Raw genomic sequence first — 24,421 nt, 5'->3', positions numbered from 1 at the left:
AACACACCATAGCACAATAAACACAGACAGCAACATGGGAAAGAGTTCCAGTGTGTACATCTGATCTGGGACCGCTGCAATCTTTCGACTGCGCCTCCAACTGACCCGATGTCCACATCAGAGGGGAGGTAAAAGCGTTGGAGGTGGTGTTGGATCCGGGGTAGGGAGGGTGATGCGTCAGTGAGTGCTTATCAGTATCAGTATATGTATGTGTGTGCGTGTCCATAGTTCAGCTGAGACAGTGTCCTACGCCCTGCCAGGCTAAGTAAACAGTCTTCCAGCCAACCCAGGTGGCCTTGCATGGAATGGGAAGGAACAGACTAAACACAGTCGTTATCAGGGTGTTTTGTTCAGCTCCGGCCTTGCAGCTGGCACCAAAGGGATAAGTGATGGTATTTTTTACTTTAGTGCGAACAGCTCATATGAATTTCAAAGCAGTTCTACAGTCCAACACTGGTCTCTCAATCTCCCGTTGGAGAGCCGCGAGCTTCGCCATACTTGCGTTCTGTGATGTTGTCATTTCTTGTGCTCAAGGAGCCAATTTCTGAGAACTCACAGCAGTGTGCCTCCCCGAGATGTCATCCAATTTGCTCCCAGAGATGTTATTCCGGGCTAGCCCTTCCGAGATGTATCCAGTCTGCAGTCAGAGATCTTATTCTGAGTATTCACAGCAGCCGTAGCCTCTCCAAGATCTTATCCGTGCTGACTCAATGAGCCCATTTTGAGAAACTCACGCCTCTCCCATCGTTCAAATCCCAGCAGGCAGCCTTGTGGGGGTTTGAAGAGCCGGTTCCGCTTTCTTAATTCGTCGATAAGTCAGGGCCAAGCCAGCTCCGATCAGCCAGAACCCTGTTACCATGGTTCCGAATAGGTAGATATCTTCAGCACTCAGGCTCACCCAAGCCCAAACTTCTTGTTGAGAAAGGGGTGTCAATTGCATTTAGGGACCAGTTGATCCAATCCATAATTCCTCTTTTAGGTTTTAGAGAACAGACTGTGAGAGAATGTTCCAGGGAAAATACAAAAAAACCCACGAGACTAGACAAGGACATAAGCAGGGAAGATAAGGGAGAGGAGAAAAAGTGCGTCCGCCTCCTCCGAGAGCCAAAGAAGAATTTTTTTTTTCTTTCTAGGCACCTCCACTGGCATCCAGTCCTTAGATGGCATTGTTATTGGCCAATAACAATTTATCAACAACAGAAATACATTTCACTGCAAATCATGAAGCATGAAAAGTGTCTCACGTGGTGTGTTAGCTAAAACTTCACATGTTTTAGCTAACACAATGCTAGCATACTTTCCACAGGCTAACATAGCTAAGGGATCGTTAGCAGGTTCTACGACAAACATCACATTTCCGACAAACATAGTATCCTGACTGGTTTTATACTCAGAAACTGGACTGTGAATCACAAAGTAATCTGCAACTGTGAGACTCACCAGGATATTCTTCAAAGAAAACATTAATTCCGCAGCGCAACGAGTTACAGGACTGAATCTCCACACAGCTTTGCGCATCTAGCTCCGTGCAGGCGGATGCAGTGAAAGAAAGTCACCACGCACAAAACAAACAAAACTCAACACTAAACAAAACAGTAACACTTAGAATTAGAATAAAAATAGAATACAATTGGCAATAAAATAACCATGGGTTACATATGCACCTTCCTCTAACCTTCTATGTTCCTCCTTCCTAAAGTACAACACAGTCATTTTTATTCTTTTTGCAAATCCCACCATCATTTGTCCTTCTGCATTTCTCTCTTTCACACCATACCTAGCCAAGACCTCATCATTACCTCTGTTCCCTTCACCTGCATGTCCACTGAAGTCTGCTCCAATCGCCCATCTCTCTACCTTGGGGACAGTCTACCACTTTATCCAGCTGACTCCAGAATTCCTGTTTGTCTTGTAACTGACATACAGCTTGTTGTCATTATTGCTATATATACAATATTTCAGAGTCCAAAAGTCTGTTTTGTAACGTAGCACCTCAAGTATAAACATTAAACTCTACATGCAGTTTCTCTTGTTTCAGTCTCACCTACCCTCCACTATTCCACAGGCATCTGATTAGTCTGCAGTTTACTTTATCTCAATTTACATAGACTTCACATTGCTGTAAATTGGACTGAATTCATCTGCAGTGATATTTTACAGGCAGACCTTCTATTCATTTCTAGCCTATTTACACTAAGATTAGGTGTTTTCGCTCCGTTTGGAAACTATCCCATCACCCAGGATGTGCACTGATTGTGATGAGTTTGGGGGAGAGGAAGGGTAATGATGACAAATAGCAAAAAGAGCTGAGAACAGAGTTTCTGAGTCTGTGTTTGCCACACACACCTCAGCTGAGCTCCATTTACAGTTCATCAAAGCATACCTCCATCTTATTTGCTCCTAATAAGCAGCCATGTTTCAAGACTTTTCATGTTTTTTTTCCCCAAATGTTCAATATGATCCTGCCTACATTAAGCTCAGGTTTGGGGGGAGAGAGAACAAGGAAGTGCTTCATGAACTCTTCTACTTCCTATTTTCTATTCTGTGCCACTCAGCTGAACTCTATTTGGATTGTATCATTGGATCTCCATCTAATTTCCCTCCTAATTAGTTGCCTTTTAGTTGCAGAGAATGTGCTGTCTTTTGCCCAGTGAAGCTGCTGGAGTCTGCTGACATGCCAGCACTGGAGTGTGAGCAAGAGAGAGAAAGAGTGAGTGTGTGTGCATGTGTGTGTATGCTGTTTGTGAGAGGCTAAATCAATAGCCAATATCAGATAGGGATGTTTAAGGGTCTTTCTCTCCAAGGAGGGAACAGTTAAGGCCTCTTGGAAAAAACGCTCAGGGCGAGGTTCATGTTACACACACAGACACACAAATACAGGCGGGTGTTGTACTAGTGTGTTGGCAGTGCTTGGACAGCTACGGACTGCCTGTCTACCTGCAGAGAGTGGCTGTGTCCGAATTAACAACAACAACAACAATCTTTATTTATAGAGCACATTAAAAGCCAGGGGCATGCCAAAGTGCTTCACATAAAACAATAAAACAATAAAATGATTTACACTAAAACATCGGAGTCATATAAGTGTGGGATTATGTTCACAGGTAAAAACCACTAATAGGAATAATCTATAGCACACAGCTATAGCAAAGTAGAACTGTACCATCATACACAGTGATAGAGAACATGGACAACACAACAATAAAATAATAAAATAATAAGCACTATAACGTCAGAGTCATATAAGTGTGAGATTATGTTCACAGGTAAAGACCACTAATAAGAATAAACTATAGCACACAGCTATAGCAGAGTAAAACTGTACCATCAAACACAGTGATAGAAAACATTGACAGCGCAGGACAACGCAAAACAACCAGACACATTAATAGAATAACTCACAAGAAGCGAGGCGAGAATTTAACTAGTAGAAAAAGCAAGTTCAAACAAATATGTTTTAAGCCGTGATTTAAAAGATTGAATAGAATCAGACGCCCGGATGCCAATCGGGAGATTGTTCCACAGCTCAGGTGCAGCTAGAGCAAACGCTCGATCACCTCTAGACTTCAAGCGAGATCTGGGCTGAACCAACAATGACTGTGAGGAAGATCTTAAGGCCCTCGTAGGAAGATATGAATTTAAGAGTTCCTTAAGATAACTTGGCCCTGTGTTATTAGTAATTTTAAAAGTAAACAACAGAATTTTGAATTGAATACGAAATTTCACAGGCAACCAGTGCAGATCAGCAAGGACGGGAGTGATGTGAGCAAACTTCTTAGTTTTAGTTAGAATGCGTAAAGCGGCATTCTGGACTGTCTGTAATCTATGTAAAAGGGTAGAGTGGAGACCATAATAAAGTGAATTACAGTAATCTAGTCTTGACGTTACAAAGGCATGGATAAACTTTTCCAAGTCATTGTGCGGGATGTAGTGTTTGGCCTTGGAAATAAGGCGAAGTTGGTAGAAACTAGATCTGACGACAGCAGATACTTGTTTATCAAGTTTAAATGAGCTGTCAAGTAGCACACCCAAATTCCTAACAGTGTCAGGGAAAGAACTAGTGAGAAAACCAAAAGCATCATGAAGTTTGGCACGAAGAGCGTCACTGCCAAAGATCATAATTTCAGTTTTCTTATCGTTAAGGATAAGAAAATTTGCCAGAAGCCATTGCTTGACCTCACACATGCACTCTCGAAAGTTACTCACGGACATAGCTAGATCATCATTCAGCTCAAAATAGATCTGGATGTCATCGGCATAATAGTGAAAGGCAATGTGGTATTTCTCAAAAATGACACTTAAAGGAAGTATATACAGTGAGAACAGGGTAGGGCCTAACACAGATCCCTGGGGGACACCACAGCAAACAGGTACAGCGGAGGAGGAGGAGGTGGCCAAGTGAACCGAAGAGAGCTGATCGGAGAGGTAAGATTTAAACCAATCCAAGGCAGCGCCCTTGATGCCTACAGTGTGCTCTAGTCTCGCCAATAGTATGTTATGGTCAACCATGTCAAATGCCGATGAAAGATCCAATAGCACTAGGACAGAGGGGCGTCCATTGTCAGCCATTAGTAAAAGGTCATTAAAAACTCGGAGCAGTGCTGATTCAGTGCTGTGGTGTTGTTTAAAGGCCGATTGATATTTATCATTAATGTTATTCTCATCCAGGTAGGTCTGAAGTTGAAGCAGAACTACCTTCTCAAGAATTTTAGCCACGAAGGGAAGTTTGGAAATCGGCCTATAATTGGCATAATCATTTTGATCAAGGTTACTTTTTTTAAGAACAGGTTGGATTATAGCATGTTTAAGAGCTGATGGTACAGTGGGGCAAAAAAGTATTTAGTCAGCCACCGATTGTGCAAGTTCCCCCACCTAAAATGATGACAGAGGTCAGTAATTTGCACCAGAGGTACACTGCAACTGTGAGAGACAGAATGTGAAAAAAAAATCGATGAATTCACATGGTAGGATTTGTAAAGAATTTATTCGTAAATCAGGGTGGAAAATAAGTATTTGGTCAATAACAAAAATACAACTCAATACTTTGTAACATAACCTTTGTTGGCAATGACAGAGGTCAAACGTTTACTATAGGTCTTTACCAGGTTTGCACACACAGTAGCTGGTATTTTGGCCCATTCCTCCATGCAGATCTTCTCGAGAGCAGTGATGTTTTGGGGCTGTCGCCGAGCAACACGGACTTTCAACTCCCGCCACAGATTTTCTATGGGGTTGAGGTCTGGAGACTGGCTAGGCCACTCCAGGACTTTTAAATGCTTCTTACGGAGCCACTCCTTTGTTGCCCGGGCGGTGTGTTTTGGATCATTGTCATGTTTGAAGACCCAGCCTCGTTTCATCTTCAAAGTTCTCACTGATGGAAGGAGGTTTTGGCTCAAAATCTCACGATACATGGCCCCATTCATTCTGTCCTTAACACGGATCAGTCGTCCTGTCCCCTTGGCAGAAAAACAGCCCCATAGCATGATGTTTCCACCCCCATGCTTCACAGTAGGTATGGTGTTCTTGGGATGCAACTCAGTATTCTTCTTCCTCCAAACACGACGAGTTGAGTTTATACCAAAAAGTTCTACTTTGGTTTCATCTGACCACATGACATTGTCCCAATCCTCTGCTGTATCATCCATGTGCTCTCTGGCAAACTTCAGACGGGCCTGGACATGCACTGGCTTCAGCAGCGGAACACGTCTGGCACTGCGGGATTTGATTCCCTGCCGTTGTAGTGTGTTACTGATGGTGACCTTTGTTACTTTGGTCCCAGCTCTCTGCAGGTCATTCACCAGGTCCCTCCGTGTGGTTCTGGGATCTTTGCTCACCGTTCTCATGATCATTTTGACCCCACGGGATGAGATCTTGCGTGGAGCCCCAGATCGAGGGAGATTATCAGTGGTCTTGTATGTCTTCCATTTTCTGATGATTGCTCCCACAGTTGATTTTTTCACACCAAGCTGCTTGCCTATTGTAGATTCACTCTTCCCACTCTGGTGCAGGTCTACAATACTTTTCCTGGTGTCCTTCGAAAGCTCTTTGGTCTTGGCCATGGCGGAGTTTGGAGTCTGACTGTTTGAGGCTGTGGACAGGTGTCTTTTATACAGATGATGGGTTCAAACAGGTGCCATTCATACAGGTAACGGGTGGGGGACAGAAAAGCTTCTTACAGAAGACGTTACAGGTCTGTGAGAGCCAGAGATTTTCCTTGTTTGAGGTGACCAAATACTTATTTTCCACCCTAATTTACGAATAAATTCTTTACAAATCCTACCATGTGAATTCATGGATTTTTTTTTCACATTCTGTCTCTCACAGTTGAAGTGTACCTCTGGTGCAAATTACTGACCTCTGTCATCATTTTAGGTGGGGGAACTTGCACAATCGGTGGCTGACTAAATACTTTTTTGCCCCACTGTATATAGCCGGACAGCAAGGAGGAGTTCAATATGGAACTAAGGGGAAGGATGCTCATAAGGACACTACCTACCTACGTCACAAGGTAGTGTCCTTAGACGGACGGGTAGTCAGGAAGTGAGCGGCTGTGGACAGCCCCCTTTTTTTCTCCATAGAAACTTTATTTAACAAACAATGAGTATCCAACATAACAGATGGGCTGTGGACAGCCTCCTAGTCTTCAACTCCGCCCTTGCGTGTTTTTCCGGTCACTAGCGCCACAGCGCGAAAACTTTAAAATGGACCCAGAAATGTCGCTCCGTTGTGTGGACAATTTTATTTCTCGAGGAGCTAGAAAAACCTTATCGTCGTCGCCCGCACGTTTTGTACCTTAGGCTCATCAGAGACAATCATATCCAGGAAAAATAATTTCCTTTAATGTACTTAGCTAATTACACGGATAATTGAATTATTGCCAGCGTTGTGCCAAAAGTGTTCGCCTGCCGAAACTGATTTCCGTGTGCAATATGTGTAATATCTTTGTTTGTTGGTAAATAGACTTCGGTGAACATGGTTTACAAAGGGGTTTTCTATATACAATAATTACCTGTTGTTCAAGTATCTTTATATATAAGTTATAAGTTATAATGTAGGTACACTTGATATATTTGTTGCGCTGTCTGCTGTCCTCTTGACCAGATTACTCTTAAAAAATAAATTTCTAATGTCAACAAGATTGTTTGTGAACTGGATAAATAAAGGATACATAAAAGTCACTGCCAAAAACTAATTGCAGCTTCTACCTTGTTACAGGAATGTTGCTGGTGGCTCAAGGCGACTTGATATCATTAATGAGGGAAACATTTGATATATGTTTCACGCATTATAGACCAACAAGTTATTTATAGCAGGTTAAATATGAGCAATCAGTTTAGGGCAAAAACCGGAAATCAGTTTTTGGCAGACGATCGTTTTTTTGGCACAACATCGGTCATTCTTACACATGTACTGTATCATATAAAATATATAAACTAAATATATTTGAAACGTATAGAATCTAATCTTTATCAAACTGTTGTCTGCTACAGAGTTACAAGTATTATACTAATAATATAGCATCCACCATCTCCTGCTTGCATATTTCTGAAATAAGTTGTAAAAGAAACCGTCCAGGAACAGGTCATTCAGGTTAATCCTGTGTGAACAACTGTAAAAATTGTTTTTTTCATTTTTTCATACTGTGTATTTGAAATATTCTTGTTTAATTGTTATTGTTATTTACTTTATTGCTATCAAATAAATATCCAAGTAATATTGTTCAAAGTTAGCGTTATCTTCGTACATGTTAAAAATGCCTGAAAATCAAATTGAGTTCAGTGACAATTACTGTTTGTTTGAATCAATTTATTAATAACATAAAAACTTTAAACTAATGCAACACATATAACAATGTAACAAATATATTCAAATAAATAAATTTCTCAATACATAACTCATTTTGGAACTAATCTTTCTAGAAGTGAAAACAGTCTGTCGATCCTCTCCCTGCTCTCCTCTCCTCAGCCTCTCTTTGCTGCCTCATGTCCTCTGTGATGAGGTCTGGCAGCTCATCATCCCTGTCTCTTTATTTATAGTTTTCAGGGGTTTTATCGTAAACTCTGTTTCCCTGGGTCTTTCCCTTGTTGTAGCTGTGTGTCTTATTTTGAAAGAAATATTTACACGTTACCATAGCGACCAGAGAGCATTAAGCGGCAGAGAGGAGGATGTTACTGTAAATGTTGGCGCATTTTCAGGAGGATGCTGCTAATAAAGTTACACAATTACACAGTACATTCACGTTTATTATTATATTTGCAAAATACCACAGTTTTTGTCTTGGTCGGATCATTTTATGTGGTTGTATTCATCCGCGATACCTTAAAGGCTCCGTGTCCGACATAAACCGGTCTGTGGCGCAAAAAAGGTTGGGGACCGCTGCTGTACAGCATGACGGTTAATAGGACCGTACTTATATGCATATGATGTGTACATTGATTTATTCTTGTACATCCACGCCGTAGCGGCCCAATTCTTCACCCCAGTGAAGAGGTGATCGTTTTCTCCTCGTTTTAATAAATTAAGCCGTTTGGTCTTTGTTCCCCACACATATCACCAATTCGAAAAAATCAAAATTAGCTGTATGTAAGCGGCAATACATGAAAAACCGCGGGACCCGCGATACAAGCTGGTTTACGGTTATTTTAAATAAAAGAAACATGTCTATGCAGATGCCCAAAGCTTAACAACACGACCGCTATAACAGTTTAACTTTTGTACAACCAGATTTTCATATACTTACATTTGAAAGTGTTTTCCTCTCCTGCTTGGACCACCATCGTTATCAGAAACAAATCTCCTCTATAACCCGCAATGAATCCTGGGATATAGTATATATATAAATATATATATAGTAGGACACGAAGGATACATCAGACCCATCCTAGAATTCAGGGCAAAGTAGGACGCATTTGTCGCCACATTTTGAGCACTCTTTGAATTTGGACAGCCTTCATCGCGTTGCCGTGACGTCATTGCTTCCAAATATGGCATTAGCGCATCCTTCCCCTGAATTCGGACACGACTAACCCTCAAATTCGCAGAGAGGTAAGATGCATTTGTCACCACATTTTGAGTGCTCTTTGAATTCGGACAGCCTTCTTCGCGTCGCTGTGACTTCATTGCATCCAAATATGCCATTTTAAGCATCCTTCCCCTGAATTCAGACACAGCCATAGTCTGCTGTCAGATGGAGGCAGTGCAAAAAATATGCTGTACAACCAAGTCTGTGGGCTACTCTTGCTTGTCCTGTTGTTCTATGAGCCAACCACAGAGAAGAGCTAGTGTCAAAAACAATGACAAGTATCCAAGGTGTCTGCATTTTGCTGTATTTTTTTTTAATTTATTTATTTATTTTATAGCACCATCCATGTCAAGTAATGTACATTTGGGATTTTAGGGGACTGCACAGGATGGTGTTGGTAGGCTATTACATAATTTAAAAAACATAAATTAAACAAACAGGCTCGGTACAATTTATGGATACTGAAATGTAGCTAGGATCCCTGAGAGGTTCTAGAGGGCTGTGTTGTTCATAGCTGTATGTCTCTTTTGCATTAATGAGTGCATGTATGTATGTGTGTGTGTGTAGGCATTAGTCTGACTATTCAGCTGAATGAGCGCACCTGTAAGCAGTGCTATTCCTGTCCATGTGTCTGACTGTGAGTGTATTCGACATTGCAAACCTGTATGTGTGTGTGTGTGTGCGTGAGTAGGTGTGTGTGTGTGTGTACCACATCTGTGTTCGTGCACTTGTGTGGGCAGCTGAAGTGTGTGACATTTAATACTTTTGACAAGGAGTCAGTGCAGCCAGGACCAGTGGGAATATTACAAGTCAATATTTCAATACAACACCCACAATCCCCCTCAGCCAAAGAGAGGAAGTGTAAACAGGAGGCGTAATAAGCAAGGGATTTTGTCAAACCAAGGTGATATATGGAGGTTAACAATGTGCTTGACTCTGTATAAAATGATTTTCTATTAATTTCTCCAATTCCTTCATTTTTATCTGTATGTGTACTTGCTGCTGGTGATGCAGCTAGGCCTTCATGCTGATGAATTTTAGCGGGCTGCGATGTATAGGCTCTAATGCACTGTGACTCTTCTAAATTACTAACATCCTCTCCATACTATAGTAACAACTTCGATTTTCTATTTCAAAATTCATTAAACATAGCATTTCCTGAGATTTCACAATTAATCCTCTGGGGTCCAGGGTATGATTGGTTAATTATATGCAACTATTTACCTAAAAATGCAGCCAATGCATCAGGTGTTTTTTATATAACCATTTCAAACTATTTACAGACCAATCAGGTCTTCCGCATAAAATAACTATAAAATCCAAACATCACAAATCTCTCATCTCAAAAACTCGCTCTCTCTCTTACTTTGGCTTGCTCGCTCTCTCTTGCTGCCGTCACTCGCAAAACTTCCCCATCTTCCTAAACAACAGAATGACATATAATTTTTTTGACTGATCAACATTTTTCCACCAAAATGAAAGGTGTGCTTTTTCCCTCTTTTTTTTAGCACCTTGTCTCTTTTAGGTACACTGGCCCATGCATATTCTCTATTCAGTATTCACGGATTCACCTTTGAGGATTTTTCTGCAGAAATTATTTCCAAATGATAAAAAAAAGTTATAAATTTGGAGATTTTTTTCATAGAGGACATTAAAATATTTGCTAATTTTTTTTTGTTTTCATTTTATTTTATGAGCAGTGTTGGGTAGTACATGTACTGGGGTTACGTATTTAAAATACAAAATCTGAGTAACTCTATTCCGTTACAGTTACCATTTAAAAAGGTGATATTCAGAATACAGTTACTTTGTTGAAATAAATGGATTACATGGCGGTATTTTCCTGTTTCATATAGAGATGGACCGATCCGATATTACGTATCGGTATCGGTCCAATACTGACCTAAATTACTGGATCGGATATAGGAGAGAAATAAAAAATGTAATCTGATCCGAAGTACCACAAAATCACCTCACAAAATGCGCTACTTGGCGTAACCCAGATCGGCGCATCAGAGCAGTATGTGTCACGTGATAGAGCGGCTGTTGTTTGCGAGACCTGTCGGTGGTCTGTTGGAGCGTTTGGAGCCTCGCTACATGCTTCCTAACCGTGGCATTTCATCTCGGCGAAAACTATCCCAGAGAAGTAAAGTAAGTGTGTAAGTTCATCCCTGAATGTTTGCGTAGTATTTCCACATTAAGCTTAACAACTGATATGTTGAGCCACAGCTGGACTGGCCATCGGAGTTCCATATTGTGGTGAAAAGGAAGCAATTTGTCCCGTACTTCATCAAGAATTAAAAAATAGACACAAAGCTGGAGTTATTCTGTCTTTGCTGCGCAGTTGCATCTACTTCTCTCATTCGCTCCCCCTCCCTCTCCTGTTATTACTTCAAACATGAAACTGATCAATGATCAGCTGATCGGCTTTTCTGCCGCAAGTCCCGTCTTTCTTGTTTGTTTATCGCCCATTTTGCGCTAGAAAGAGGAGACCAGTGGATAAACAGCAGCAGCACGTTTAAGCGTGATAAGCTGTTGTTAGAATGTATTTAATATTACTTTCTAGTATCAGCTGATGGTTGCTGGTCATGATATCGGTTTGGATATGTGGTGAGAGGGAAACATGAAGATGAAACCAGGAGATGTCCTTACTGAATCATCAGAGCTGAGCAGGTGATGGAGAAACAGGTTTACCTTTTAGGTGACATGAATGAGTTGAAGGGAAGTTATGAACTGTTTCTGAGAGACAAATAAAACCAGGATCCTTTTCTAAGTAGCTGACAGCTGGTAACTGTGCAGGGGTGGGTCTAGCAAAGTTTTGCCAGGTTGGGCATTAACAGGGAAAGAAGGGGGGGGGAAGAAATATTTTTCTTTGTTATATCATTTAAAAACTTTGAAGAAATAATTATCTGAATCTTACAACAAAAGTGGTCACCTGATTAAATGTATAGAAATCCATTATTGTATATATTAACTAATAAGTCTAATATACCCTAGTAAGCTATAGTACTTTTTCCTTTGGGAAGGTACCATTTGTGCAGTCTGCAATTCTGTTGAAGAAAGATGTTGAATCTATTTAAATATTGTAGAAAAATAATTGATTTCTGTGCATTTGTTTTACATTGCATTAAATTAAAGTTGATTACATCAATTAAGGGCGGGGGGTGGTTCCCTAATTTTTGCTGGGAGTTGGCAACCCTGTTAGTTAAGTTGCTTAATATTTCCACTAAGTACTCTTTAAAATACCAGATTAGGGAGGATGGTGTAGGTTTAAATTTATTAAATTGATCAGTGTTGCTGAACTATAAAATGTTTTGGGTGGAGTGTATTTTTTGCATACAGGTATAACAGAATAGCTCTCTCTTGAGCACTTGAGTAAGAAATTATACAAAATGTAGCAAGATATTTATAAAAAACAGTTCTATTGATTACAAAATACGCTGTATCAGATTCATATCGGTATCGGCAAATATCCAAATTTATGATATCGGAATCGTATCGGACATTCAAAAGTGGTATCGTGCCATCTTTAGTTTAATATATTAAGTCTCTCTGTTTTTAGTAATTCCATGCCAGTGGAAACCCAAACAAAACACACATTAAGAGGCTCTAATGCCTGCGTCTCAATCTCGCAGCCCTTGTCACCCCTACTTGCAGCTTGCATCTTTTTTTCTTTTTTTTTCGCTTGTCCCGTTTGGCTCTTTTGCCATCAGAATTATTGTCTAAAGGCGAAGAAAGATGCCCAACGGATTTACTTTACCAAATGGACCATCCCAGCCTTGCCGTAATGGTCTATTTGATTCACCTTTTATTGTTTATTTTATTTTATTTTTACTTGTTAAAGACGGGACAGACTTGACTGATCTGCTAGAGGGTGTGGGGGGGCCACAGCCCCGTCCTCCAGGGCATGAAGCAGGTATGGAGGAGATCAAAACTCCAGACATCCAGAGGCCCCCAGAACACAAGAGACCAAGGAAGACTAACAGAGGGGCAGCCGCGCCACAGTCCCAGAAAGAGCTGAGGAGAGTCCCAGATGAGGGCTCACTCAGCAGCCGTGGAGCAGAAGCCAGGGGGAGTTGCAGTGACGCGCCCGTGAGCTCCGCCGGCAGCCAGCTGTGCCTGAGTGACCGAGCCCCAGGCCGAGAGGCCGGGGGCACCCCACCTCCGAAGTGGCCCGAGCGAGCCCCAGGCTCTAGGCCCCGATAAGCGGCCGCCAAGGAGTGAGCCGGTGTGTACCTGGACGCCCATCCCCAGACATAAAGAACCACCAACGCACCGATGTCTGAGGGAGTCCGCCACTGGCAGGGGAAGTGGTGGTGGGGGGAGATAGGCCTCCAAACCTTGGAGGGCCTGAGATGTCCCCAGAGAGGTGGCGTCTGATACCCAACCTGACATATAGACACAGACATTCAGGCACACACAGATACAAACATCCATTCCCACCCTCATACTCTACACTCAACCAACGTGGAGACAGACATAAAGAGACGCTGTACACACGATCACACTCCCCAAGCGTACTCTACAAACCGAGTCTAGGTACCCTTGCCCCTGGAGGGGGGAACTGTACCCAGACCCAGGTGGTGTTACCCTTTTCCCTGCGGTGAGGAGAGACAGACCGTCGCGATTCCGCAGCAGCAGGGAGGCCCCACACTCCAGACCGCAGTCGGACAGCCAACTTCTCCTCCCTGCCCCCTTGCTCCAGCAGGCCGCAGAGAATGGGGGTGTGAGAAGACTCCAAACCTCCCTCTCCCCGCCCGCTCATATGTAGTGTTGATGCATGTGTGTTCTAAGGTGCATTTAAAACCCAGGAGGGCATGGAGCTACATGCCAGAGAGCAGCAGGTAAGCGCATAGCCCCACATGATAGCCCTCAATGTCTACATGTATTTAAAATTGGGAAGTGGGCAACGACACCAGGGGTGAGGTTGTACACCCTGATGGTCTTTTGGAAACTGTGTAGCGTGCCCACCCCCAAGATCCTATATGTATGTGTAATGAGAGTGTGAGTAATGTGAATGTCTAAGTTGTGGGATAAAATTGACGCCTCCCCTGCACCCTGGTGACACACATTTACTCCAAGGCCCTGCATGTGTGGGCGATTGTGGTGGAGCGGGAAGAGGGAGGCAGCTGGAGATGGGGAGGGAAGGAAGGGAGGGGCAAGTGACCCCTCCCTGGGGCCAGCTCCCCCGCTGACCCCAGCAGGCACCCCCATACTCTGCAACCCGCCAGGGAAAGGGGGCCCATCTGGACTGGGGCCTAGTGCAGCAGCGCCGCCCGGCCCCACAGAGCCCGGGACAGCCCACCCAACCCCACCACAGAGAAAATTGCACCCACTTCGTCATCCCACTCATCTTCCAGACTACACAAGACAATAGACGCCCAGGCTGAGATCTTCCTCCACCTCTCCTATATCTCCCCCTCCTGCAGAGTGAGTTCCTGAAGAGAGGAGACCTCCTGCAAGATGTAACAGCCTCCCCCACCAGTTGAAGAGCCCCCCAGGTGGCTCGATGAGCTGGCGGAACCCTGCGCCAGGGCTGGGCCCCCATACACCCACCCGCCCACAACCCCGGTAACACACCTACCGGGACCCAAGCCCCCAAGGCCCAGCCAGGTCCCCAGCCCAGAGACGGAGCACCCCCAGAACCTCATGCTCGTCCCGGACCCACCCAGGGGCAGCCAGACTACCAGGTCAGTAACCCATGTCCGTCAGCACAGACTTTCCCCTAGCCCCGCTGCACGCAGCCACGAGGAAACCATCACCTAAGAGCCAACAAAGCCCTTAATAGGCCATGACCGCAACCCCTGGTTGAGCCCTCCAAGGAAGATGCTCCCGGGGAATCCCCCGACGCCCCAAGCCTGTCCCTACCCCCACACCAATTACAACAGCAAATGTGGAACCAAACTATGACCCCCCACCCCCACTAGGTGATGGAGCTGATCAATGGAGCCCAGAGCAATTCTGATCTGATGTGGTGGCAGAGGTTGTATCAAGACTAATGTAATCTAATAGATAATTTCTATATTGGTTAGAATTAAGATTATTTTTATTTTTCCAGTTCATGAGGACTGTTTTCTTGGCTATGCATAGGGCAGTGACAACCATATTGGCTATATTCTTTTCTGTAGTGGCATTATCTAAGCTGCCCAACACACACACTAAAGGGGAAGTTGGAATGTTACAATTCAGACACTCGCGCCAAAACTTCTGAACTGGTGGACAGAACCAAAGAGCGTGGATATAATTGTCCGGTGAATTGGTTTGGCAGTGTGAGCAGTTGTTGGTAGACGTAAAGCCCATCTTGAACATCCGATGACCTGTATAGTGCACTCTATGTAGTATTTTGTATCGAATTAATTGAAGACTGGGATTTCTAATTAAATGAAAGGTTTTTAAGCATATCTGAGACCAGAAGTTTTGGTCTAAGTTAACTGTTACAATTCGGTGTTGTCAGTGTTTTGTTTTAGGCGTGACTGTTATGTGTTTCCTGCTTTACTTTGAAAGTCTGTCTTATCTCAGTGTGTTCAGTTTACGCTTCCTTGTCTCGTCAGTTCTGATTTGCCCCAGCTGTTTTTCCCTCCTGTTGTCCATTCCCTGATTGCTCCCTCTATGTATTTAAGTCCTGTGTTTCAGTTTGTCAGGTTGGCGATCTTTCCCCCTGGTTGTAAATAGTTTGGTGCTTTGATGTAAATAAATGTCTTATTTTGCTTTGATGTAAATAGTTGTCGATACGGTCGTTTTGGGATTTTTGTGGAGACCCGTATTAATCTTTTGTGTTGGTTCTCCCTTCTTAAGAGCAGTAAGCGTGGGGGCATTTTTTCCTTACTTTATTTTTCCTGTGTTGAACGCCGGTTGCCTAGGCCAGGGTGTAACATAACTGATAAATCCGCTTCCCATTTTGCAATAGGAAGTGATATTGATTCATCTGTTTTAGAAACCATTCCGTATATTTTGGAGAGTAATTTTGGGGTTTTAAGAGTTAGAAATTGTACCACACTTGGTGGTGTTTGTAGTTCAACTTGACCCGGTTTAAGTCTCTTTTTTAATTTGTTGATATTCTAAAAATCTTCTCTTGTTGATCCCATATTGTGTAACTAGTCTGTCAAATGGAATAAATTCTGTTCCTTCTAATATATGTTCTAAGTATTTGATTCCTTTACCACTCCAATCTGGAAAGTTTATCATATTATTGTTTTGTAATATGTCAGGGTTGTTCCAGATAGGTGTACGTTTGCATGGGATTAATGAAGACTCCGTCAATTTTAGAAACTCCCACCATGCTGTCAGAGAAGAGAAGATGCTTTTGAAGTATTCATGTCGTTGGATATTTGAGCTGATAAATGGTATGTCTGAAATCTCTAGATTATTGCAACGTGCTTGTTCTACATCTACCCAAGGGTATGTTTTAGTCATCCTGAGATAAACTGAAGCCTGTTGGCTAAGAAGTAGTGCTGAAAGTTAGGTAGTTCTAATCCTTTTTTATCCTTGGTCTTTTGTAGTGTTTTCAAGCTTATATTTGGGGGTTTATTTTTCCAAAGGAATTTGGACCTATATTAATCTAGAGCTCTGAACCAATCTTGTGGCGGTTTAGTTGGGATCATTGAGAATAAATAATTTATTTTTGGTAAGACCATCATTTTTATAGTGGCAGCCTTTCCCATGAGTGATATGGGTAGACATTTCCACCTAGTCAGATCGCTTTCTACCTTCTTTAAAAGTGGGATATGGTTTAATTTAGTTAGATCTGCAAGCTTAGGAGAAACATTAATACCTAAATATTTTATATTTCCTGATTGCAGTGGTGTAGAAGTAGAATTATAGAAGGAGCAATTAATCGGAAGGACTGTAGATTTTGACCAATTATTTGAGTAATCTGATATTCTTGCAAAAGAGTTTATCAATTCAATCACCCCCGAGATATTGGTTTGTGAGTTTTGGAGAAAAAGTAACACATCATCCGCATAAAGGCTGATTTTATGTTCCACGTTCTTGCATTTTCTGAATTCTGTCTAATTTTATGAAACCAGTTTGGTTAGGATGAATTAAGAGAGGGGTTATTTTCTCTAATCTCTTTGAGAGAGCTTTGCAGACTATTTTAAGGTCTATTTATAAGGGATATTGGACGATAGTTTGAGGAATATACAGGGTCTTTGCCTGGTTTTAGCAGGAGATTAATGTTTGCAGAATTCATATTTGATGGAAGTCTGCTCCTTTTAATTCCCTGCCGCGACTTTTCACCTATTCCTTTTCTTTGAAGTGGCCGAATTTGGCCACAATAGGATGTGGTCTCCCGGCCGCTGCCTGCATGGGGCCGATACGATGCACTCTATCAAAGGCGATGTTCTTCACCGTGTCCTCCGGCAGCTTCAGGTGGGTTTTGATGAAGCTTTTCACTGTAGTCTCCGCGTCTTCTCCAGCAGCTTCTGGAATACCAGAAAATACAAGATTATCACACATGCCATGAGCTTGTAGATCAATAACTTTCTGTTTTATTTTTTTTATTTTCTCTATTGAGCTGGGTAACATTTTCTGTGAGACATTTGACCGACTCCCTTAGCGTGGCATTTTCAGCAGCGAGCGTTTCTACCTGCTGCTGGCTGAATTCCAGGGATTCTCGCAAGGATTTAAATGATTAAAAGTGAAGAATCTCCACCAAGGACAGCCTCACATTGAAACTGGACAATCACTTGTCGATTGACTCCAGTATGTCGGCGATATCTTTGCCGGCTGGTGATGTTGTGCCGGGGGAATCTGCCGGGCGACATCTTTTCAAGGAGGGCGTCATCTTTTCGAGGAGGGCGTCTCAGGAAGATGCACTATGGGCCTTCTTCATTACGAGATCCTGGAAGCACTGATCGATATAATCTTGGAGAGCCTCTAAACTCTCCCCGTTCTTCTCCAGGGTGTTGGAGATGATTCAGACAAATATTGTTATAAGACAATTGATAAGTGTATTTGGTAATACTGAAGCTTAAAGGAATTTGTTCAATTCTAAACTACCATTTGCTTTAATTTTCCGCCAAAATCTCCGGCGTCTGACGTCAGTTACAGCATGAGTCGCTTACCTTGGGTGGTGGTCAGGGCTATCCAGACTGACAAGTGGGACATTGAATGTCACCTCTCTGGTGGGGAGGGAGCCTGAGATTGTCTAAATTGGAGTCTGTTCTATACCAAATGGAGAAACAAATGTTTTAAGAAAGCAATTAAGTTCATGTTCCAAAAATGATTGATTGTTTGCTTGGAAGACACCAGGAGAGATGAGTCCTCTGTGACAGATGGTGTGGTCAGTGAAGATGGTCGCCTGCAGGTTCAAGCTCATTGCATCTCCAACCCACATCCACTGCCACTGTACTTAAGGGAAGTTAAAGACTTTCTTCTGCACTTACATTTGGATCACCTCGATCCATGATAGTCATTCAGGCAGTAATGCCTGGACTAGAAACAAGCCATCCTTAAAATATTACAACATTCCAGCTCCTGTGTTGGAATTAAAAACAAATGTGTTGTTTAAATCAGAGACTGCATTTGTGACAGAACAATAAATATATTTTATTTTGATTATATAAGTAATGTAAGTACAAAATAAACTTGTGGTAGGCCTAAACTTATTTTCAGAATAATTAAATCTGAGACTTTGTTTCACTGTAAGAATATAACAGTGATGGCAATATAATTGTTGTTCAGCAGAACAGTATCCAGTATGGTGGCTGTTATACCTTTACAAAATCATTACATCATTATAAAAAGTGTTGTTAATTATTTTTAATCATATTCAGGTTACCACAAATTGTTTTTTCATTTAGTTGAACTTGAAATGTTTGTCAGTAGCTAAACAATTAGTATTGTAAAGTCAAAATATCAAGTTATTCTTAATACTGCATACTTGCAATGAAAAGTTGTCCTAACAGTCATCTTAAGTAAGCTTTACTCAATTTGTTTGAGGCAACGAGTTTGCATTTTTTATTTTTGAGTTCTGGGAACTAATGAGGTTGTACAGTGTACTTAAAATGAGTAAGTTGCCCTAACTTCATTATCTTAAGTGAACTTTATTTAATTTTTTTGAGTTCTGGGAACTAATGAGGCTGTACAGTGTACTCAAAATGGGTAAGTTGCCCTAACTTCATTATCTTAAGTAAAACTTTACTCAATTTTTTTGAGTTTGCATGGGTTTTTTGAGTTCTGTGAACTAATTAGATTTTACAGTGTAATTACATGTGCAGAATTCTGTCCATTGTTTAAATACATTACTGATTTATTTGTAATGATAGCTGTTATATATTCTAAAGTTACCAGTATGCCACTGAACTACTCTGTTATAGTATTTTAACATTGCAAAGCAATGTATTTAGAAAGCAGGTGCAGGAGAACCAAACAGTTACATTTATCTGGCAATACTAATGCCAGTGGTGGATCTGCAATGTAGACAATGTAGAGGTTGAAGAAGGTAAGTAGACATTGTTCTATAACCGACTCTACACTTATGTAGGCTTTTTCACTATGACATTTTGAATGCACAAATATCATTAAATTAACTTATTCATCTTTCAGGAAATTGTGTTGCACATACCCCCATATGAACAAAATAGTAATAATAATATTAAAATATATTATTTAAAATGATAAAAATAGAAAAATAGATTTGTTGTTTGAATATATGGAGCAGTAGGAAGTCAGAATAACCACATTAAACCTACCTATTCTCATTAGGAAAACAATGTCTATGCTACCTAATCCCTTTTAGTGACATTATGCAGAAAAGCTTTAGAGAAGTGGAGGTAAGTAAGCTATATCAGTTCTACCTAATCACTCACACACAAGCTGTACTGTCATTAGCAACATAGCAGCGACCTCTTACAACTGAGCAAACACATGTCTCCTTTAGCGTGTGGAGACCTCAATTCACATGAAGGAATGTAGTATAGTGTAAAGAAAAAAACGAAGAAAAAAAAACAACGTTTTGGTCGTCAGATATTTCTCTTTTAGCAGAATGACAAGATTTTCAAGTCAGTGCCTTAATGACTCTGCTTGTTGCAAATCCATGTAGATGTAATAACATTCAGGCCATATGCTCACTGATAACATTCAATATCATGAATAAATAAATTAACAGTGCTTTAAAGCACGTACAAATTCCAAAGCACTTACAAACCCACAAAATTCCAAAAGCTTGAATGAATTCACTATTCATTCACTACATCATCTCTATGAAGAGATGTAGTACTATAGGAACTCTCTGGGACACTTTTTTTTCTTTTCAAGACAGGAATAACATATGTGGAATTAGCTTAACTGGTGTGGTCTCAAGACAAAATAAGTGGTCAAAGCTGTCATCATGATATTTAACAGTGAGCTGCAGCACAAAATCTTTTTTTGGTGTTAAAAGGACACTATGGATGTGTGTTACCCCTCGAAAAACAGTGTGGCGGTTAAGTTAAATGAGAGGAGAAGGAAGAAGAATCAATATTGTTTTCTGTAAGGATGATCTTGTCAGTTAAAATTGGAAATTGTGTGAGGTCCTGAAGACTTCGACTCATATAGAGCAAATGATTTATCCATGTGAACATGCCGCTTGTCCCTTCTTTTCCACAGTGAGATTGCAGCCTTTTATTAAAGTTGATATTACAGCTTTTAAGATTCCCATATTATAATTACTAGCATGAATAGCAGAGAAGGACTCAGTGCTAAACACAAGATAAGAACTGAAGAATTAAAGGACAGGGCCAAAGTTGTAGCATTATTGGTACATCTTTGAGCAATCAGTTTGCTCACTCTAACATTTTCCTCTCTCATTGCCAGAAATTTAACACCCCAACTATCCCAAATTTTACATTCAAATTTGCATGAAGGCAATCAAGACTTTTTTTTTTTTATGAGCTGATTTGAACCATCTTAGGTATTTGTGCAGACATAACGCAACACCATAAAATGTCAGCTCATATCTTCTTTCAGATCTGCAGTGTATGACGTTTACCGTATTTTTCAGACCATAAGGTTCACTGGATTATAAGGCGCATTAATTGAAACAAAATGGAAATTAATTGAAACAGAAAAGTCAAACTTTACTCAACTTCTTCTTGCTCCCTCCACTTCCGTACCCTTGATTCATTAATGTTGAATTCTCTGGCAGCTGCTCTATTCCCATGTTGTTGCAGTATATTAATGATTAACCTCGTATTTTGGATGGATTATCTCAGTTGTTCTCCTGACTTAAGTTTGGTCCATTTACAGCATCCTGCCATTGCATTTGTCTCTAACCATTGGGAACCCTCACGATAACTTTTATCGAGTGGGAAAAAGTTAGCATTCATCCTCCAGCTTCACTGTGTTTATGTTATGCTAACATAGTTGGGTCGCTAGCGATCACGTAGCACACCATTATATACCGGCTAGTCCAACTTCAGCATCCCTACAAAAGTCACTGCTGCTTAATTTTCTGTCTTCATTTATGTTGGAGGTGATAGCAGAGCTGTATGTTTTAATTTTTCAGAAATCTCTCAGTCAGAACATGCTATATGATGTTTAGGTGGAAACTAGCAAGCTAACTTCGTGCTAACTTCTAACGTCGTTAAATTTAATAAATTCTGTTTTCATGGATGCCTGGATTTTAAATGTAATTGTTACACCTGGTAAAGCACCAACACTGGTCATTTTATTAGAGATGAAAGAATTTAGACAGTTTTTAACTCTCAGTAATGTTGCAGGGTTCGTTTGACTTTGGGACCTGAAGGGGACGGAGTTTTGGACCCAGATTACTCTGCGAGGCTCCTGACTACGGTAGCTGTAATGATCCGACAATCCATCAAGAGGTGCGTCTTCGTAGTTTGTCAAAGTCGTACTAAAACATTTTTTGACAGATTTTTCAGTGCCATGTAGCACATAAAATCAGTTCAAGTTCAGTAAGCAATAGTGATGGGATTTCCGGCTCTTTTTAGAGAACCGGCTCTTTCAGCTCCGAACGGGCTCTTCAGGTTGTTTTGTTGCTTTAATTAATTTATTATTAACAATAATATAAAATTATGCACAAAAGGAATTACTAATGTAAAAAAAAAGTGGTTTTATTTGTTTATATATAAATATATGTGGTGGCCCCTAGAGACAACCCATATGGAAAAGATAATTATATAATGAAACTTGTATGTTTTGGATACTTACTAAAACAATGTATGAAAGTAATGAGAAAGTGGCCACTTTCATGAGTAATCACATATAAGTTTTTACTATTTCTTTTCCATATGGGAAAACACATACAAACTCCAAAAAGCACGTACAAATTCCAAAGCAAGTACAAACTCAAAACACATTCCTAGAGTTAACTGAACTTCCAAAACAGAGCTACCTAGATCACTTAAGGTCCCGAAGTCAAACGAACATCACTTAGAGTTAAAAACTGTCTAAATTCTTCCATCTTTAATAAAACGATCAGCGTTGCTGCTTTACCAGGTGTAACTAACGATGTTTAAAATCCAGGCATTCATGAAAACAGAATTCATTACATTTAACGGAGTTAGAAGTTAGCGGAAGTTAGCTCGCTAGTTACTTAAGCATGATATAGCATGTTCTGACTGAGAGATTTCTGAAAAAAATCAAACGTACAGCTCTGCTATCACTTCCAACATAAATGAAGACAGGAAGCTACACAGCAGTGACGTTTGTAGGGTTACTGAAGTTGGGCTAGCTGGTATTTAATGATATGCTACATGATCGCTAGCGACACAGCTATGTTAGCACAGACCTTTCCAAAGTGTGGGCAGAGCCATTGCAGGGGGGGGGGGGGACAAAACGCTTGGACACTGCTAGCACGGGGCGCCCACACAAACGCAAAGCAGTAGATGAAGCATCGCTGAATATGTTTCTAAACCAACTTCATTCTAAGCCAAAGACTAGAAAATACGGTGAAGCATATCTGCCCTTTGGTTTCACCTGCACAAGTGCCAAGGTAGGTCTCCCCTGCATAATTGGTTTTCCCTGTGTCGGGAGCATGCGCTGGGCTGTTCAAATCACGGACAAACAGTATCCTACATTCTTTAGTTCACAAACACTTGTTGTAATGACTAACTACTGCTGACATTTTGGAGATGTTAGCTCTTTATACAGTAAAGTTACAGTTCCCTCGGTTCAAATCACAGACAAACAGCATCCCACAGTTGTTTATGTTTTTAAACCCATTTTGCACAGAGAGGCATTTTTTGAAAAAAGTATTGATAGCAATGTTGAATATTATTACACAGGAAAAAAACAACTACACGTAAAATAATCACACCGTTGTGCCTTTGCTTTTGTAAATGGAGGGACAGTAACTGCATGTGTATATGTAAGCTTGTAAAAACTGAAGATAGTCAGATTAACAGTAACAGTATTTTGTCTCTATCTGCCATTCTGCAATTCATCTCACGTAAACAATAACGTGGCGCACAGCATGACGTAAAAAAAAGGCATATACCTTTGACGTTGCGTGATGAACTCTGTATTCCTTGTCCACACCAAAACGCAAAAAAGGAGTTTTATAAAATATCAGTTTTCCGTGATTCAAAACGCTGGTTAAGTGTGGACGAAACAGCTGCGTTTTAAAAAATACCCGTGTAGGTGTGGACGTAGCGTAAAAGAGTTAGTAGTTTATTGTATTACTGCCTGTAATTTTTAATTGTTTACTAAATGTTTGAGGTGTGAAATAAACCGCAATGGAGCAAAATATGGGTGTGTGTAGTTGGCAGATGTGTTTGTGTGTGCGCGCGTGCGGGGGAATTTTTCTTGTAAAACAAAGGGGGGGCCTAGCAAAAGAAGTTTGGGAACCACTGTGTTAGCATAACATAAACAGTGAAGCTGGAGGATGAACGCTAACACTTTTCCTCTCGATAAAAGTTAGCGTGAAGGTTCCTGATGGTTAGAGACAAATGCAATCGCATGGCAGGATGCTGTAAACGGACCAAACTTCAGTCAGGAGAACAACTGAGATAATCACTCCACAGTAGGAGGTTAGTCATTAATAATTAACAACACGGGAATAGAGCAGCTGTGATAGAATACAGCATTAACGAATCAATGGTACAGAAGTGGAGGAAGCAAGAAGAATGAGTTGAATAAAGTTTGATTTATCTGACTGCTTTGTTGCCTTATAGTCCCGTGCACCTTATGGTCCAAAAAATACATATGTAATCGATCCCTTAATTGATTAACTTAGGGACATGGTTATTACTTTCAATGAGGAGAAGAGGAACAAGAAAACTAGAACACCTCCTTATGCTGTCTATAGAGAACACTCTATGGCATTTATTACAACACAACACATAACAGTCTCATCAGCAACTTCAATAATATGCAGAATGTTAACCACACTTATGAGACAAAAACCCAATATAATCCCCCCTTCAATCAGTCAGTTCAGTTTCCATATTAGTCCAT

The sequence above is a fragment of the Aulonocara stuartgranti genome (assembly GCF_965226115.1).
Source record: "Aulonocara stuartgranti genome assembly, chromosome: 2".
NCBI lineage: Eukaryota > Metazoa > Chordata > Actinopteri > Cichliformes > Cichlidae > Aulonocara > Aulonocara stuartgranti.
Note: the sequence above shows the minus strand (reverse complement) of the source record.